The sequence below is a fragment of the Accipiter gentilis genome, chromosome 2 (genome assembly GCF_929443795.1).
Source record: "Accipiter gentilis chromosome 2, bAccGen1.1, whole genome shotgun sequence".
Taxonomy (NCBI): Eukaryota; Metazoa; Chordata; class Aves; order Accipitriformes; family Accipitridae; genus Astur; species Astur gentilis.
The window spans coordinates 2,982,138-2,994,782 of record NC_064881.1 but is presented as its reverse complement, the minus strand read 5'-3'; the positions used below and the strand labels follow the sequence as shown (position 1 = coordinate 2,994,782).

The window sequence follows — 12,645 nt, the reverse complement described above, 5'->3', positions numbered from 1 at the left end:
AGAACTACAAAGTAGTAGTAGCTAAAAATAACATTAGTATTTTTTCAAAAAGAGAAAGTGGGTGAAAAGCTATACCAACAGTTCCAAAGCATAATAATTTCATGTTTGGTTCCTTCTAGTTAAAGCATACAAACTATACAACACCCAAAACAGAGTGTGGGAATCAGATTTTTTCAGAAGAATGTTATCTAGCAGTAAAAATTACCTTAAAAGAAAGTATTCGTGCAAATTCTGAAGCACAGACAGAAATGTTCTCCCTCAAAATCCTTATAGCATCCTTAACTATTTAATGACCAAGTTCCACCACATTAGATTTCTTTGAAATCACCACTTTGTAAACTGGTGCCATGGGCTATAACAGTTAAGACTTTCAGTTTCTGAGATAAAACTGGAGTAAGACCTCTTAGCCACAGACAAAATAAATGCTGAAACTGTAAAGTGAGTATTAGTGGAATATTTTCTAAACAGATAATGGCTGAGTATCACATGCCATACCAGTGTCTAGTACTCCATCACTTCTGTATGTGCTTACCAAGATGCCTACCAAAGGAAAGAGATTTATCATCTTACACCTCAAATTCAAGGGTGGGGAAAAGCAACCCGATTACTAGAGTATTAAAGCAGACTAAAATCCATGAAGTCCAAAGACTGCAGTGTTAAGGATACTAATAACACAATGCTAGATAAACAAATTGCTCAATCTTGTATTCTCTCAGAAATACACTTTTCTTAAGTTCATGTGTCTTCACTTAGCTTTTAGAATAGGTAAGTAACCAAACTTAATTCCCTTATTGTTGTATCTTTATAAAGACCACATGCAGCTCCCTTACAACAGTTACTCAGAGACAAAAAGAAAACCAGAAACTGCTACAAACTTGTGCCAGGAAACCTCTTCTGTCATCTGATCTTTCCCTACTGTTGAAGAAACATGATATTTACAGGAGAAACCGAGCTTCTTCACAAAATTCAAAAAACTTTAATATCCAAGTAATATTAGCTACTGCAAGTGGAACCACTCAGTCACAGAACGCCTTGCAAGACAAATACTATAACTGAATTAAGCAGTTCTTCATTAGCCACCTGATACTGAAAATGAAGGATCTCAATAAGCCTCAGAAATATCCTCATAAAACGAGCCTCTCGGCTTTTACTTAAAAATATTCTCAACAGATAGCAATAAGATGATTGTGCTGTCAAGCTCCTAATTTATTCCAATAATCTGTTACCTTGAACATCCACACTGTATAAGCGTTATTCACTCCTAAGCTCTCAGAGTAAGCCAATGAGTTTCCCATAAAACAAACAAACCAAAAAGCTGTGGTTCTGGGAATAGCTCACTCCAATGAGCCCTCCTGAAAAGCTGAAGTAAGAGTCCATGAGGTAGATAACTGTACCAGTAAGACAGTGCACTCCTTCCTAAACACTTCTTGGATGGTCTCCTAACAGACTCTGACTTTTTAAGCATCTCCATGTTCTCCTGCTACAGCACTGAGTACACAACATAAATTCTCAAGTTTCACACTTAATATACCATCCTGACATTTGCAGTGTAATAGTTACTTTTTTCCCCAGATTCAGAGTGTCTGAAGGTGAAGGAGCCACAATGCAGGAACTGCATCTTCAAGCAGCAGGATCACAGAGGCCCACAGGACACCCACGACCAACTGCTACGTGGAGCATCCGAAGCCAGGCTGCTCTGCAGGTTTGTCCTCCACAGAGTGGACATAAGCACTTGGCCAGGAACTTAACACATTCTGCAGTCTGTTGGTTACCTCAGTCTTTTTGGGCTCCATCATAATCACAGCCTTCTTGAGGTAAGCAAGTAAATAAGAGACCATTCTCAGCCTCTTGGGATGTTTTGTTTTCCTGGCAGGACTAAGCTTCTCACTTCCTCACAGTCCAAATCACTTATAAACACAGCAAAATAAGACAACAACACTTAACAGATTGTACATTGCTCATTGTGAACCATTGCTCAGCTTCTATTCGTAACACGTTCTACAGCTCTGTCACGGCAGGAAAAAAGATTAGAATATTTGGGTAAAAACACCCAACCAAAACACCAACATTAATTCTTTGAGAGATTCACTTATGCAGGAGTTTCCAAAATTAACAACATAATTTAGTAAAACACAAGTTACCAAAGCTTTATGAAATGTGATGAAATAAACAAATATTAGTTGCATTGATAAACATAATTTATTTTTGTAGTGAAACAATGCATTTTCAAACCAAGGATATAAATATGTCTCTGGTTCACAATGTCAGAACTGTTCCTAGCTGCCTTAGAGAGGGAGCAAGTCTGGAGCATTGTGGTTCGTGTCATAACTGGACTGTACCTGGGCACACCACCATCAGCTCTTCAGAAAGCTGAGCTGATACAGAGCATGCCTCAGGAGCACACAATACCACCAGCAGCACAACAAGCCAGTCTATACAGTGGCTTCCCACAGGCTATAGTGTCATGTAAGCTCTTTATCTTCACCTGCCAGGCTCAGTGCTTCTAAAGACCCCATAAGGCTCTAGAGTATCTACCATGGATCATCTAAACAGCACAACAAAAATTACCTGAAAATTCATTATAACTGACAGAAGCAACATGACCAGTGTGAGTGACCAGTAACAGGTGGGGCAACAACAACCTACCAAAAAACCCAAGATCAAGAAATTTTCACAACTGCAACTACAACTTGAGGAACGGTATGGGAAGGCACCAACTCTCAAATCTCTAATTATAGCCAGCTTGTCTCCAAAGTATCTCTAGTCACTACACAAGGAACTGTCCTAACCAACTCAGATGATGTATCTTCTTCAGTAAGGAAATAAGGAAACTGCCAACTCCACAGATAAATAAAATAAAATTTAAAGAACATTCATACACTTTAACAGATGCATCGAGAAGTGAACATACTTCAGAAACATTATTTTTGCCATTTTTTAATACCTCTCATCTTTGAAAGAAAAGAAATTAATTGACTTGATATTTTGTATGCTATGAAAAAAATTCACTCATCCTAATATTTGCAAGAGTGCTAGCCTTACCAGATCCTCTTTCAAACCTTTCCCTGTTTAGTTTGATGTCAAATACCAGGAAAATTTTAATCTGAAGTTCAACTGTAAAATATCTGGGGGTATCTTGCTTTCATAGAAATGAGATACCTGCTACATTTTTGGATTCTTTTAAAATGCATTGGTCCCACTTAAAAAACAGAAGGACCAACAAGAAAAAACCAAACAGCTTCTATATGTAATAGATTTTTATCTTACTTTTCACAGCAAAGCATCACAGGGCCAGTAACTACTCCTCAGTTGCTTCTGCTTATGCAAGCAGAGACTGTCTCTCTCTCTCTCTCCCAGACTGTGCTAAATTATTGGACAGCAGGATGGAAGGACAGTTTTATGGACATGACACCTTAAAATTCTGAGAGATATTAATATGCTACAAATGGCAAATTCTTTTATGATGCTCAGTGGCTGCATTCTCCTTCTCATTAGCTGGGAGGTAGTTTCTTTCGATGCACAAGATCCTGTTCCTTCACACTGCAGCCTTCCTTCCTACAGCTATTCTATTCTGCAGGACTTTCTAGAGCTGCTGCCAAAATTTTGACAGCTAAGTGGCTACCATTCAGAACAGTACTCACTGGAAAAGCGTGCATTGTATCATAAAAAGTCATATTAGTGGATTAATATTGCATGCCAATTACACAGTAATTCTTGATTCACTTTTCCACACAAAGTATTAAAGAAGCCACTGAGTTGTACCATTCCATTTTCAGGACCACAACACAGATGTGGTCCTGAAAACTTGCTTTTTTCATCTTGCATACATTAAAACATACCACAGACTACTTTCTCTGTAACTGTATTGAAAAGATTAAGAAATCAGCAAATCTAATGGTAACCATGAGCATGAAATCAGTTGAAGAAAGCTCTTCAGACTATCATCTTCAGTGTATTCAACTGTACAGATTACACGGCTAATTGAGTAGCTTCAAAGATTATAGTTAAGATGCTTAAAAACCTTATGAAAACACTGAAATTGTCATCACTATGCTATTTAAAGATCATTACTAAAGCATTACTAATGAAAAAAAAATTAACAGGTAAACTTTGGCATTTGTTGGTCTGCTGTATTTTCAGATTAGCAGGAAGCTGATAAAGATTTTGGGCCTTTTTCAGTTGGATGATCTTTTGCAAGTTCTGAAATTTTCTAGATGGGATGACAAAAGAAAAGCTTCATTGAAAATTTTTGAGGAAGTTGTCTGTGAAGCTTTGAAGGGGGTGAGGAAACTAGTTCTTCTTTCATATAACCTAACACCTGCTTAGTGTAAAAGGTAATGAGAAAGCACATATGAGTATTAGGGGGCTGAGTTCAAGGTATCTGTTGCTTTCCCAGGCTCAGCTGTTGCAGGTGCAGTGACTTATAAAGCCCACCATAATTCACTTAATTTGTCCCCATAAAAGACAGTCCAAGCTCTAACAGTTAGAAGTGATTTGGTAGAAGGAACACTCATTTATACTGCATTACATTTGAGATGTAGAATAATAACTCCAAATGCTCCTGAATGCACCTTTAATTTGAACTTGCCACATGAGGTTTTTTGTTGTGGTTTTTGTTGTTGTTGTTGTTTGTTATTTTAAATTCAGGTCTTTAGAGAGTCTGGAACCATGGCTTAACATATATATGATGTATTTAAATTATAAATAATAGCAGAATGCAAATTCAACAGCCTGAATTTTATATTTGCAACATAAAATGCATCACAGATCTGAACAATACACTAATTCATTTTTAGCCACATAGAGCAGTTGTTTCAACACCAGTTACAACGTTAGACATACCAAATAAAAAAATCATTGTTATGACCAAAAGTTTTAACATATGGTATATTATTCATTATCAACCTACAGATAAAATCTCTTTCCTTATGCAGTATTTTACTCAGTATTTTTCCAGATGTTCATCAGCATTACCTGAGAATGCTGCATACAATAGATTTATCTGAAAAATCTACAAGATAAAAGTACTTGTAGCAAAATGAAACTAGCACTTTGTTGTATAGAAAAGATTCCTAATTTAGCACTCTTAACTGCAAAGGCACCCTTCCACCCTGTTTAAAAAAATATATCAAGAAAACCTAGGGAAGATTATCTGCTACCAACTGCCATTTGACTGCAGAATGATTTAAAAGGAGAAGGTTGAGGGTTTGTGAGATGGTGGTGGGGTGGTTTTGTTTGTTTGGCCTTTTGGGGTTTGTTTGGGTTTTTTAAAGAACAAAAAACAGAGAGGCTACTTCCCAAATAAGCGTAAGCACATTTAACTTTAAATGGCTACTGAAAGACACAAACCCACTTTTCCCTGCACTTTAATTCCTGCATTATGTTGGCTCTACAGACACATCACTGTCTCTAGGGAGTGAAGCAACCTGCCAGACTCTTGATTTGGCAAGTTTGCTTTCAGACAGATCAATGAGATAATCCAACTTACCCTGCAACTTCACAATCACTAGAAGTGATAGGAGTAAGGAAATGATGAAGCTAAAGTTGCAGGGAGGGCAGACTGCCCGTTCCAGAAGCAAGTCTTAGACCAGCATAAACTTATCAGGAAACGTATCTCTAGGGCTTGTAATGATTCAGTGCACTTTCTTACTGCGAGTTTCTCTACTCTCCTGCCATTCTCCTCCCTCAGGTCAGCTTTCCACTGTCTCAGTGTGACATGGTTTTATAACAGAAGATATTTTACAGCAATCCTGGCTTGAAGTATTCCCCCCCAACACCCCCCTCTTGTCCACTTATTCCCACCCCAGCTCAGCTAAACCCGTTCACCCATTTCCTGTTACATCCTCAAACAGTTGAAGGAACAGATCAGATTTAAAGAGTTTCCATTGCAAAGTTTTCTTTCAAGGCTACGTAGTCGGATATGCATTTTACAACGCAATAGAAAAGCAAGACTACTTTTTACTAATCCCATTCTTGTCCTCTGACTACCACCTCTGCTCAACTACACCCCCTCCCCCCCCAAAAGTGGTCCAAACACAGCATGTAAAAAGTTACCCCTTTTTGTTGGATTATTTCTCACACAGAATAGTACTCTGAGCCTGCTCACTGTGAAGCCAAAGAAATATTTGTACCAACGTAGTGCAAGAAGTAACACAGGAGCAGGACAGTGCTATTTTTGGCAACGATATGATCTTAAGTGCACGTCAGCACACAACTTCAAGCCAAATCAGTTCCCCGATCCGGTTCACGCCACACTCGCTGTGCAGTACAGGGAGTTACACTGGAAGAATGAAGAAGGAAGTATCCCTCAGTAACAAAGAATAGATTAGTACCTTAGACTGGTATCACTGAGCACACTGTATCTTGAAATTAGCATTTAACATTTCATATCTGACTGATGGCTCAGATGGCAGAAGTTTAAGTGGACAGTCTGTTTCCTTCTTTTTGTCTCTCAGATTTTCAAGTACCTCTTGGTATTTGAAAAACTGATTTCAATATACATGAAACTAAAGAAACAACGAGATATATAAATTTACATGGATTTCACAAAAATGTATTCTGTATTAGCCTAGATCTTGCACAACAATTTTGCCTCCAGTGTATGATTATGAAATTGAAGAAAGAGAAATGATAAATTTGACTTTTACCAGAAAGCTACACTGCAACAGAAGTTATGGAGTAAGCAGCTACCGAGCACAGAACAAAGTCAACACAAAAAGAGGAAGCAAGGGAAGTATAAATCCAAGATAGCGGTCCATTCAGGACTTTGCAGTTCACATTCTACCTTACAGTACCAAACTTTAACATGTTAGTAACTACTAATTACATAAATATTCAATGAGATGACATTTTCATTTAATAAGTTAGTTTAATTTTAGATTGAGAGATTTTCAGCTTTTTCACTCCTGAGTGTTGTATTTAAATGGCTAAATTTCGCTTACTGTATTCTTTTCTGAAGAAAACATTGCATATCCTCCCTATGAATAAGGAAATCCCCTTTTCATATTTTGAATGTGTAACTATTGGTCTTGTTACAGGCCAGTTTTGTGCGCATGAAAGTCAGATTACTGGACTGAGCTGTTCACTTGATTTATCTTTTTATTCTTTCCTTCTAAAACATTTGAATTTTTTCAAAGAATGGTAGCACCTAATTTACACATGCATTTATTTTTTTAAAAGTAATTTTATAGCTAAGCATTATGAACAAAATACTATGGAATTATTAAACATAACAATAAGGGATTACATGAATTTACTGATTAAAGCAAAGGTATCTGTTTTTCAAATAATTTCTAACTTGATTTGAATATGGCGATGTGGGGCCACAAATCAACACCAATTTCTTATTTATAAATAACAACAGCACACTTTGCAGGTGAAAGCTTAAAACTGGACGTACGCAAGGCCGCTTAGACCTCAGGTTAAACAGCATGTTGTCACTCATGGCATTTTTCAGCGATCAAGAAGCCAGGTTACACAACCTGCCATGGTAGCACAAGGTATTAATTGTTCTGTATCTGTGCGAAGTCCTTGCCTTGCTACTAGCAGGGCTGCCTTTTTCTTTTTTCTTTTTTTTTTTCTTTTCTCCCCTCCCCCCCCCCCCTCCGCCCCCGCCCCCCCACCCCGTTTCTAAGTATAGTGACAACCTCATCAGGGTTTACTAGTAGGAGCGCAAGCTCAGTGAAAACCTGGGAAATCTAACTGGAAACACGAGAGAGCGCTTTATTTGGCAGTGCTAAAAAAACCTGGGGACAAATGGCTGAGCGGCGGTGAAGTGCAGGCTGCACAATCAATCGGCAGAGAGCCGGATAGAGGCTCCCTCCGCTGCCGGATCGACAATCGACAGCTGAGAGACTATTTTTTGCAATGGTTGACTAAATATGGTCAGGGAAGAGAGAGGCACAAGAGAGCCTGTTTGCCTGGGAGTGCATGTTTCAAATGCTTAGCTGCCTATAAAGCCGTAACAGTTTTGCTCGTGCCCTCTAAGTGGGAAATACGGTTAGTGTCTTCTGTAGTGTGCGTGTGGGAGCCCTGACCTCGCTAGCAGACTTGACCTCTGAAGATGGAAAGTAGCTTCAACACAGACCTGCCTACAGTTAAGCCTGGAAACATAACCTCAAGCAAGAAAAGATGCAGTGCAATATCTAAGGAACTAGAAGAAACCAATATTTGCCGGGGGTGGGGGGGAGACGATCGCGCTTTTTTTGTGCCTTTTTTTTTTTTTTTTTTTTTTTTGGAAGCGACTCCAACTTTTGGAGGCTTGGTTTTGGTTTTTTGTTGGGTTTGTATTTTTCTTTTTGCCTGTGATTATTTTCATCTGACAGTGGGCTAAGTTCACCTTCCCTTGGCTTCCTAGCATCTATCCTTGGAGTCTTAACTCTCAGTCCAGCAGACATAAGGTATAATTTCTATACAACATCATCCATATTTTAGCATTCCAAGAAAGGCAGCAGGTGCCAATTAGGCACCCGTCTTCATGCTTTTTTTTTTTCTTTTAAGTTTTATCTATTTAAGGTGGTGAGGTACTGTATGCACCGACATTCACCCCCCCTTGCCTCCCCCTCCCATGTAATGAAGAGCTGATTCAGCGAATAGAGTGAGAGAGCACTCAGGATGAGATGGCTGCTGCTGATGTGTCTCTAGGTCATTACCTCTCTGCCAACTGCAAATGCTGCATGATACTAAGCTTACAGGTAATAGAACATCAGGAGACCTGCATTATTCTGCACGTTTAAAGGATGCCTATGACTTTCTGCATGTATATCTTATTTACTAAAATGTTTTTTTATTGTTATGTTAATCCCTCTACTCTGGGAACAGCTTAATTTTGAGTGTGTTAAAGTATCAAGCATTTGTAGTGTAAAGAGCAGGTTGAAAGAAAACAACGTTAATCCAAATTTCATAGCCAAAAAACCCCAACTTGCTTGGTAGGCAGAATTCTTTTTAAAGAAGATAAACTCAAAAATTGCAATGCCATTAACTGGTTGTTCATTTCAGTGAAATATATTCTTATCTTCCTATGCACAACTACAAAAATGACCAACTTTAAAAAGAAAATCTAATAAACAGTGTGGTAGTGCAATGCTGAGTTCTCAAGTAGGTCTAAGCAAAATTTTCAAGGTGCTTTATCTCAGATGTACATGAAAACAACCTACTTAAAAACTAGAATGTGACTGCTGTGATTCTAATGCTGCATTGCTGTTTCTCCTTGTAGTACTGTGCTAGCTACTGCTACACTCTGATTTGCTCTCTGTCAGCTGCACTAGGTTTTTGTCATGAGCTGCAGAAATTCTTACTTCCTCTGCTCTCAGCTTTCCTTAAGACTATTACATTTACTAATTGTTAAACTTATTTCAAATTTACCTTCTAATGCTGTAAAGACAAAGCTTACTCTTTACTGTAACCCCAATCAGCTCCTGAAATACAAATTAAGCAACCATAAGCTGTATCTGACAGTCCCTTAGAAGTCAAACCTGTAATGCACATCAAAGATTTAACTACCATTCCAAACCAAGGCGCAGAGTCTGACGAAACAGGGTTAAACTTGGGGTATGTTTCTTTGAGGACTTTTGGGTGGGTTTTGGTGGGGTTTTTTTTCAGTTGACTCAAATATTTCAAGTGTGAACAAGATTTTGGCTGAAGCAGGTGAGTGGCAATTTAAAAAAAAAAAAAAAAAAAAGGTGCTTCCAGAAACATTGAATAGGTATTAGCTTTCACATGTGACCCTTGGCCTGACAATCCAAATCCTGTCACAGCAGTTAGAGGTTGTTTTCTTAATTCAATGTCATCATCTTTACGATAAGCAGGATCACCAGTGGCATGTGCTTGTTTGTTTGGTTTTTTCAAACTACTATGAACTACAGCAGAAATAAGTATAAACCTGCAAAGAGCTTGCAATATAAGGGATGGGATGCCGAAAGCATGGAAGTGTGACTGGGGAGGGTAGGAAAATAGGTTTATAACTACCGTATTAGATGAGTCTCTACTTCCCTTCAGGACACTAGATGCAAACTGTACACCAGCTAGAAGACCTGGGAGGAAGCTGAAGTTTTTACAGTGGAATACAACTACAAATTCCAAGAAAACACATTGCAAAGCTACCAGCGATTCAACTCTCCACTCAAACGTGGTCACTCAGCATGAACAGCAAGAAGCTGCAAAAAACTGGAAAAGCACTTCTAAAGTCCATGCCATCCCAGAACAATGAACTATAACCGGCTTTAAGCCCCTGTGCAGGTAAATTGCATTGCAAAGTTCAGTTAGATTAAGTTTTATTTTCTACCATCAGTTAATCGTAACATTGTTCTTGCCAAGAATTGTCAGCCTGAATTTTACCTAATGACAGCAAGGGAAAGCAGCAAAATACTTTTCAGGTTCATCTGACAGGTAGTCGAGCAACTCTGTGTACCTGCTCAGAGTACATACTTCTTTATGTACCCATATGAACATACAATGCTATGGAATGTAAAGAAGTATGTATTTTTGGCAGGCACGGAACGACCAGTAAGAGGAAACTAAACAGCTGTTGGAAGAAACAGGTTTCCCTCTTGTTTGAATGACATTCATGTGACAAATTAGCTTGCTAAGGGTCAGCTGGTATTGCCAAAATAACTCATACTTGTTAGTAACAAATCACAAAACATTAAATTAAGTGACTGTAACAGTGGGTAGGAAGAATTGTTCACAGCTGATAAACAGAACATTAGTTGTAAACAAAGAATTCAAAACAAGGCTGGAAATGAACCCTTGAAATGCACCAATTAAGATTGCAGCATAGCTGCAGAATTTATCATTATCAGTACTCCTCACTTAATAGATCCTAAACTAATCTTAAAAGCCTGATTATCTAAACATATCTCATTAAAAACAAGCCATTGTTCTACTAATCACAGCCAGTTCTGTGTACTTCAGATGGTAGTATTTAAATTTACGTCTACCATAGAATATTTAATCTACAGGTTGCAACTAAGACACAAGTAGAAACAGCTCAGAACTTAAGGCTGTGATTTAGAGAAACAGATAGCCAAAACAGAGTATGATAACTTCTGCAATTTAATATATGAGACTTAAGTTAGAATTTTCTCCAAATCAGCACTTATTACGCTCACTGAGCTCTTCGACACAAAGTGCAGTGTCAGGTTTATGCACAGAAAGTGACAATACAGAGATTTCTAGGCCACAGTTGCTAGTCAGCGGATTAAAGCTATTGACAGATTCCTAAATGAAAACACAAATGACAACTACAACCTAAAAGGTAAGTTATCTTAAATACCATTTTCAAATAAGCTGAATTTCTTTTAAATACAAATTTAAGAAAATTGGCCATGAAAATATGATTCTGTAGCACCCAGAAAATTGTAAGAACTACATAAGAAATAGTCCTGCAACAATTTCAAGCTCTAAAAGTGGTATTAATTAAAATATACCGGCACATACCATCCCTAAGTAAAGAAACTCAACATCAAATTCAGGAACAAGGAAAAATACGAGTAAAGACCTCCTGGCTCATCAATCCAGCCATTCCTATTCATGACAACAGCCTTCTAAAGGCAGTTATTAAATAGGATACGTCCAGAATAAGTAGGCACATTTGGCCTAGGTTAAAGATTCTAACTGTACCCCTGTGCTTACTAAAATGTATGGGAGAAAAAAAAAAAACAAGAAAAAAGGCAATGCACAATTTTTAGAGAATCTTATTTTTAAATACTCACATAATTCTCAAGTATTTAATACTCTACATAGCCTGCTATTTTTATTACCTGAAACTACAGAACAACATATAAACAAGAAACATTATCTTATCAGAACCATTTTCTTAAGTAAAATATTAATTTGTTTTTAAAAGCTACTTCTGAGACGATATTTTGGCATGAAGACTACAGTCTCTTAACATCTAAATTGAAACCTGGTTTACAGTGGGAAACAAATCAAATTGTAGTAGCTTTTCTAAATGGAGCAGTACTACTGAACTTGATCATGCTCATAGAAGCAATTTGGTATTACCAACAGCTTTACAGAGGGGTTAAATGCTAAGCATTTACTTCTTTTCCTGAAGAGTTCCTGTCCTCACCACCAATTGATTTGGCTTCCACTATATAATGAGACTAACTTTTTAACAGCTTAAATTTACTTTGAAAGGTTTTTGGTAGCAATTCATCATGTTGTGTTCTTTCTTGCCTTCTTTGTATAACATTGCAATGCTATTCCGAAACAAAGTGACAGTTCAGAGTGATACAAAAGTTAAAATTATATGTTGACATTGCTTCCTGCTAGTTCATGTTAGCATATCTCTAAGAATACATATCCAGTCACTCCGAAATGTCACATCCATCACTTAGATCAGCTGTTCAATTTTAACTGAGCACACGTTGAACTTTGGGCATCTGCTGACACAGTTGTAACTCAAACATTTCAACTGTGTGACTGACAGGGATAACAGATGCTGACATTATCAAATGCTACACGGCTTTTTTTCCATGGCCGTTTTTTGTCCCGATATGGCCAGTACATGAAACTGTATTGCCATCCAAAAGCACACTTGAGCAGCTGTATCTGTAAAACAGTTCCTGTATAACTGGTAAAAATAGAAACTAATTTTATAGCCATCTTAATGCTTAAGTCCAAGTGACACACCTGCTATGTTTC

At 37.8% G+C, this 12,645-nt stretch overlaps 1 protein-coding gene across 5 annotated transcripts in view; it reads right to left on the bottom strand.

The window, feature by feature from the left end:
• Positions 1 to 12,645, bottom strand: part of MIB1 (MIB E3 ubiquitin protein ligase 1) — an 80,078-nt gene that overhangs the window by 23,188 nt on the left and 44,245 nt on the right. The window lies entirely within an intron of this gene.